Below are 7,951 nucleotides of genomic sequence, written 5' to 3'. Positions count from 1 at the left end.
CTCTGTTAGTTCCACCCCTTTATAAGGCAGGGACTTGAGATCGAACAGAGCCCTTGTTTAAATTGTAATTGCTTCGCTTCATTGTGATTTAGTAATCTTGTCTATTAGTTTATGCAACTTTGAAATAAAGTGTGTGCAATGCATAGGCTACGATTTTACTAGATTTGATATCAAATTTATTTATTGGCTCAGAAGTTTATTGATTTGACACGCATGATATAGATCTGGTACAAGTGGGGATCCTTGCTACTACTGCTCACACATATGATGAGGGAGGCGTGGTACGGGGATTACACCCAACTTTGCAAACTTCTTTAAAGTGATCATGTCCATCTGCTCGCAGCTCATCCCCTCTGGAAGTTTCCAGTCAAATGAGTGAAGTAAAGAAGCCAAAACAAAATGAACCATACGACTTCCCAATTGAAGCCCCGGGCAAATTCTTCTGCCAGCTCCGAACGGAATCAGCTCAAAGTGTTGTCCCCTGTAATCCATCTTGCTGTTCTCGCCTTCTAAAAACCTCTCGGGCATGAATTCCGAAGGGTTCTTCCAAATCGCAGGGTCCCTCGCAATGGCCCAGAAGTTCACCGTTACCTGGCTGTGTTTGGGTATCGCAAATCCACCGATGACATGTGAGCTGTCAGCTCTGTGAGGAACCAGCAGAGGAGTCGTCGGGTGCAATCGGATTATCTCTTTCACTGCTGCATCCAGATATGACAGACGATCCAAATCAGATTCTTCCACTCTTCTCCTGCATCCGACCACCTCATCCATTTCTTGTCGCAGTCGCTTTAATTTCTCGGGATTTCGAATGAATTCTGTCATGGCCCATTCTAACGTTGTAGTGGTCGTTCCGGTACCTGCCATAAACAATTCTTGAAATAAGAAAGCCCATTAATTAGAGATCTATGTCACATACAAGCGACTTCAATTGAATCCTCAGCACTTACAAATATCAAGGACCGAACATGCACGAGAGTGAAGTCTTCACTTGTGGAATCCAGTAGAACATCGAGAAAGTCCTTATCAGAGTCATTACGCCGAACGCCTTGGCTTCTCTCGGCGTGCCTTTCGTGTACGAATGCATCGAAAAACTCATACAGGGTCTTGATTTGCCTGGCCATCTGTCGCGACATGAACGGCTTAAAGAGGTTAAATAGTCAAAGGTTGAGGTTAAATAGTCAAAGTTTGACGTATTTTTCCAGGCTTAATTTCTTTCTTGGTGTGTGATGTTTTTAAGGCTGGCCGTCCAGACTTAATTTCTTCCTTGGTGTGTGACGTTTTTAAGGCTGGTCGTCCAGGCTTAATTTCTTCTTAGTGTGTGATGTTTTTAAGGCTGGCCGTCCAGACTTAATTTCTTCCTTAGTGTGATGTTTTTAAGACTGGCCGTCGCGACACGCCCTGCGGATCGAGGAACCGGAGAAACGGGAACAAGTCCACCAGATTAGTCATTCCGCCGACCTTCATCATTTCGAAGATGGCGTCTTTAAACGCCGCAGAAGCCGGATTGTGGGGGTTGTAGACATTTGTGCTGAAGATCATGTTTCCCAACAAATTCAGAGACGTGCAGAAGACCGTGCGCCCGATGTTGACAACCTTTCCCTTGTTGAAAACGAGTCGAATAGTGCGGAATACTTGATTTCTTCTGAGATGTTGCATAGCTTCGAGTCTGTTGGAGTTGAAGAGCTCAACGGCTGAGATACGACGGAAATGGCTCCATTGAGGTCCGATTTGGCCCCAGATCATAGAAGATTTTTGATGGTCAAGGGCTTTGAAGGCTTCCGTCACCGTCCTTCCCGCGAAGATGTTGTCGTGTGTTTTGAGAACTTCCTTGCCCATGGCAGGAGAAGAGACGACCGCTGTAGTTCTCATGCCCAGACGGAGAGTCATCAATGGACCGTACTGCTGAGAGAGTGCGTAGAGAGACTCGTGCGGCCTTTTCCCAAGGTGGAAGAGGTTTCCCACAATAGGCCAGGCAGGAGGGCCAGGAGGAAGGGAAGGAGAAGTCCTTGTACTCCTCTCTCGTCTCCATAGAAAGGAGAAGAATAACAGCGAAACGAGGATAATGAACAGAGAGGGCCACGAAAGGTGTGGAAACTCGATGGGGACTGCATCAACGCTAAGCTGAGAAACCACATTTATTGAGTTTTTTCTATGGTACGCAACACGTGAATGTGGGCGGTGCTCTTTCAACGCGTCGCTCCCATACTTCTGAACGTGGTAAGCACACTTCACGCAGCAGATTTTGCTATTCATGCACCTGAATTTGGAGAAAGATGTGTATATTTTTTTTTATGCTGTCTTTTTCGCTTTGCTCATTATTTTATAATTAAATCTATCTGTGTTTCAATCGAAGTCTGATATAGCCGCTAAATTGTCATAATGGTGAAGCCTTAAAAAAACATATATTTAATTTGCAATTTTTTAGGGGCAGGTGGGATTTACTAGATTTGATGAATCAAAAAGTGTAGTCTCAAGTATTGTTTTTGTAGGGAAAAAAGTAAGTCAATGTTGTTGGTATATTTTATGACTAGCAATCACATCTTGATGTGCAATGGGTAGGCCGAAGATATATTGAAAATACATTGTGAACAAATATGTAAAGAGGACAAGGTTAGATAAAGAGTACTTGTATTACACTTCATAGACACATATAATTCATTTGAGAGTTTTGTTTCAAAGGTGACAACAAATTATGTATGGAAATTATAATTATCTTCATGGGAACCTTAATTGTAATTAATGTGATACATTCTTTTTTCAACAATGTTATAGTTGTTGAATTATAAAAGGCCTTTACTTTGGCCTCAACTGAATCAATAAGTGTAAAAGTTATATTATTAAATAAAAGAGACAAATTGTAAGTAATTAACTCATGTTAATTTCCAAAGTTGAGTTGCAAAGATTACATGAGATCTAGAACAAGAGGTTGGTGTAGAGGGGAGCACCTCATAGATTTGAAATAAATACACCATAACTAGGTATGTCTATTACCCTCTTCCTACGCACAGGTCTACCATGATATGATTCTCCATTTGTTTATGATCTTCTAGATATAATGTTTTTCCAAGTGGTGGTCTAAGGAAATGAATGCATGTAAAAGTACAACCTAAATGCCTAGCTAAATGACTCATATGATGTTCTTTTGCATGGATTTCATTTTTCTCATCTTTCCACTCTTACTCATTAGACATTAACAATCCCCAACAAAATCGAACAACATATTCACAAAACACATATATTTTTGTCTTTCATCAATCCAATACTCGAAGAGATTTTATTTGGAATATTCAATATCTAGATTATTCGTGTTCTTATTTTAGTTAATTTAGAGCATACACAAATTTTGGGTTTGTTTAGACTAATAGATATTTAACTCTTTAGTTTTTTAAGATTTAAGGGTTCAAAACGGGCGAGCAACATTAGAGAGTAATGGGTATAATCAATGAGAACCTACCCAAATTTACTCAAGTTCTGGGTTTTGTAACACTACTTATATGTGATGTCATTTCCATCTTCCTCTTACCAATTGAGTTTTCCATTCTTTCATGTTATATTTCATGAGATCATGCAATTATTGGGAGACACTTTTAGTAAGTATTGTACAATCCTATAGATCAAGTCATTAGATTATCTACTCATCATTGCAATGCTTTTTAGTAGGATACAACTCCTTCATTATACAATATGATTGTTTTTTTAATCCATTTAGAATGTATGAGTGTTAGTTTAGAATAATCTAATAACCAATTTATACTCTTGTAGTGCATGTTCTAAGTGGCTATGAACCCATTATTTCAATTACTAAGGAATATTGTTTGCATATCTTTGTAGGAAAGTATCCAAGTTGTATAATGAAATACTTGAAATAGTGTGCATTATAATTGAAAATAGTTTACTATAAGTAAGTATTTCATGTACTATTTGAAGTCAATTAAAGGTAAAAATTTAAAATGCCTAGTAACCTTGATATTATACATAAGTGAGGACATTTTATACCTAATGAGTCTCTATCAAAGTGTGATTTATTCTTGATGGAAAATATTTGAGGTTTTTTTCATCTTCAAATCCTCTAGAGATAAAGTTTGACTGATGAAGAGTATGGTACATGGGCTTGGAGGAGGAGGAAGTTCTCTCTTTGCATTACCTTGTTAAGGACATAGAGCCCTAACTAAAATCAAAGAACTAGAACACTAATTTTTGTGACAGATTCTTGAAATTCAACCTCTCCAAAGTTGGGCCTATTGAGGACTAGTTGTTTCACCAAGACTGCATCTTTCTTCAACAATTCTCATCTAGTAAGTCAAAATTAGAGTATGAAAATTGTCAACTTTGACATGGAAAGTTAGATGCGTGGAGAATAGATTCATTGGGTGTACAATCCTGATTGATCTCTTCCAACTCCAAAGCTTCTTAGAAATAGGGATTTTTTTGTGCCTCTAAAATATTTTTTCAAAGGAAAGTGTCTACATTTCAGCCAAATTAGACAAAAATGTTGGGCTATTTGGCCTATAAAATGTGTTTGAAATGGTCATAAAATATTATTGCAAAATGAGTCATAACTCCTTCCCTAAATCTCTAAGACTTGTGTCTCAAATAGGAGAACCCAAGTCAAGACATTATACTTTGGAGAATTCAATTTTTAAGAGTTTATGGTTACAACCCTGAAGGTAGGGACATCAAGTTTCTCACTACCTATTCTTTCTTTCCCAACTACTTACATCTTTGCTTCATTTGATTATGGCAATGGATTCGTATCAACTAAAGATGAATGGTGAGGATCATCCTGGTGGTACTCTATTTTAATCTCTCAAATCTATCTTTCTCCATTCCTCTCTTCCCATATTCATTTCTATCTCTATCTTGTTCTCCTCCTTCCATATCTAGACACATCTCACTCTCTCTATCCATCAATCTCTCTCTATCACTATCCTTTCTATACCTTCAAATATCTATGTATCTCCATAGTTCTTCCCCTATCTTTCCCTCCATCTCTATATTATTATCTTTCCATATTTCTCCATCCCTATACATCTCCCCCTCTCTACCTCTCTTTATATATCTCTTTCTATCTCTACTTTATCAATCTACATCACTCCTTGTCTCATTCTCTATTTTTATATATGTTTACCCACCCCCTCATCTCTCTCTCTCTCTCTCTCTCTCTCTCTCTCTCTCTCTCTCTCTCTCTCTCTCTCTCTCTCTCTCTCTCTCTCTCTCTCTCTCACTCACACACACACACACACACACACACACACACACACACACACACACACACACACACACACACACACACACACAGAGTACATGCACACATTGTCTCTTCATCATTCTCTGTCCCTCTCTCCCTCTCGCTTCATCTTTTTTTATACATCACTTCCTGTCTCTATCTTCATTTTATGTGTCTCCCTATCTCATTCTTTTCTTATGTGTCGTCTATATATATAATGTGTATATGCTTCTCACTTCATGCTTGGGTGAAGAGGGAAACTTCTTCCAAGATGATTCTTTTGTATTGTGAATTTCTATTTTTTTCTCTTAAACTTTCCAAAAATTTCGTTGCAAAAGATGGGCATGGAAGATAACGAGTGGTTTTGATTTAAGTAGAGTTGAAAAATAAAGGAAAAATGTATTTTTATTTATATCTTCTTCGTTATTTCTAAATGTGAACATCTTTTTTGAGAACTATATATGAAGTGTTGAAGCCTGATTTCTGTTCACAATTTCAAATATATCCATCTTGTTTTGATATCCATATTCAAGAAAAACATTGCAGCTTTGGTGTGCACATAAGTGTAGGATTCAAACAACAATAGCAACACAAAAGAAAAAAAAATGATAATATTCAAAACAAGGAAGGCTCTGTTTTACTGCAGAGAAAAAAACTGATATATTATTCCACCAACAAATTGTTGTTCAGCCAATACATTTATTCAAATAAAAATTGTTAAAACTAATCCCTAACACATAGATCAAAATATAGATCAGGATATCTAACAGTAGTTTTAGCATTATTCCATGCCTATGATTAAGGATGGGAGAAGAAGTAACTAAGACTAAACTAAAATGCATCCAAAAATATCATCTAATGCATGCCATATGTACAGCATGGTTCTTGTTTAAACTACTCCTAAATTGAAGTATTCTAGAAATTATTTATAGAACAGTGGAAATGGAGCGGTGGAGCTGGAGTTTGAAATGAAGATCTTAGCATCAATCTTCATACTCCCCCTTGATGCTGAGAGGACTCACAATCTGATCTCTGAGTACCAAAAACTGATCTTTTGTAACTGCCTTTGTGAAGATGTCTGCAATTTGCTCCTTTGTGTTGATGTACTTCAACTCAACCACTTTATTTTGTACCAAATCTCTGATAAAATGTTGTTTAAGATCAAAGTGTTTGGTCCTGCTGTGATGAACCAGATTCTTGGCCAATTTAATGGCACTTATGTTGTCACAAAAAATTACAGTAAGCTGAACCTGTATCTCTCCAATTTCTTCAAGAAGCTTTCTAAGCCATAAAGCTTGTGTGCCAGCTGAAGTGACCGCAAAATATTCCACTTCTGTAGAAGAAAGAGCAACCATACTTTGCTTCTTTGAACTCCATGTAATTAAACTAGAACCCAAAGAAAAAAAATTACCAGATGTAGATTTTCGGTCATTTAAACAACCTCCCCAATCTGAATCACTAAAGCCAACAAGCTCAAACTTATTAGAAGAATAGTGAATGCCAAAATCTACCGTGCTTTTCACATACCTCAGAATTCTCTTGGCTGCCTTCATATGTTCCTCTGATGGATTTGTCATATACCTTGAAACCAATGAAACTGAATAAGCAATATCAAGCCTTGTGTGAGTTAAAAACATCAAACTCCCCACAATGCTCCTGTATAATGTTTCATCAACAATTTTAGCACCATCATCTCTACATAATGTAACTCCATGAGCAATTGGAGTGGAAAGATGTTTACAATCAGCCATATCAAATTTTTTCAACATATCTTTTGCATATTTTTCTTGACAAATAAAAATTTCATCTTTACCTTGATAAACCTCCATGCCAAGAAAGTACTTCATGAGACCTAAATCTTTCATCTCAAACTCATTCATCATAGAAACTTTAAATTCATCTTTCATCTTTGGACTACTACCCATATATAACAAATCATCAACATACAAACTTACAATGAGAATATCATTACCTTCTTGTTTGTGGTAAAGGGTAGGTTCAGTCTTACTTCTTTGAAAGCCATTCTGCTGAAAATATCCATCAATTCTTGCATACCATGCACGTGGTGCTTGCTTGAGGCCATACAAAGCCTTCTTCAACTTGTAGACATAATCTTCTTTGCCTTGAATCTCAAAACCTTGTGGCTGTCCCACATATACCTCTTCTTCTAAGTACCCATTCAAGAAAGCACTTTTCACATCCATGTGATGAATACTCCATTCCTTTTGAGTTGCAAGAGAGATTAGCATCATAATAGTTTCTTGTCTTGCTACTGGTGCAAAAGTTTTTTCATAATCAATGCCATACCTTTGAGTGAAACCTTTAGCAACCAATCTTGCCTTGCGTCTTTCAACACTCCCATCACTATTATACTTGGTCTTATAGACCCATTTTGTGCCAATATTCTTCTTCTTATGTGGAAGATCTACAAGCTCCCATGTTTCATTCCTATCAATGGAATCCATCTCTTCATTAATTTCTTGCATCCAAACCTCATTAGCACATGCATCTTCAAAACATGATGGCTCAAAATCAGCTTTAGCAAGTAATGCAAAATTTATTGTCTCACCTATTGGATCTTCTTCATGTGCTTGATTTTGACACCTCTCATAAATATCACTCAATCTTCTTACCTTCCTTGGAGGACTAGAGAATGGACTTGCTCTTGGTATTGGTGAGGGGTTTCTTGGTGGGCTTGGTGATCTTGAAATAGAACCATTAGCT

The 7,951-nt window shown here is 37.3% G+C and overlaps 1 pseudogene; it reads right to left on the bottom strand.

Annotated features, from left to right (window-relative positions):
• Positions 1-249: 249 nt before the first annotated feature.
• LOC149527891 (geraniol 8-hydroxylase pseudogene) lies at positions 250-2,253 on the bottom strand (annotated as a pseudogene).
• Between the last annotated feature and the right edge of the window lie 5,698 nt (positions 2,254-7,951).

Source organism: Cupressus sempervirens, unplaced genomic scaffold (genome assembly GCF_028749045.1).
Source record: "Cupressus sempervirens isolate cs-2001-9-10 unplaced genomic scaffold, ASM2874904v1 CseChr00s100001_01, whole genome shotgun sequence".
Taxonomy (NCBI): domain Eukaryota; kingdom Viridiplantae; phylum Streptophyta; class Pinopsida; order Cupressales; family Cupressaceae; genus Cupressus; species Cupressus sempervirens.
This window is presented reverse-complemented; position numbering and strand designations above follow the sequence as displayed.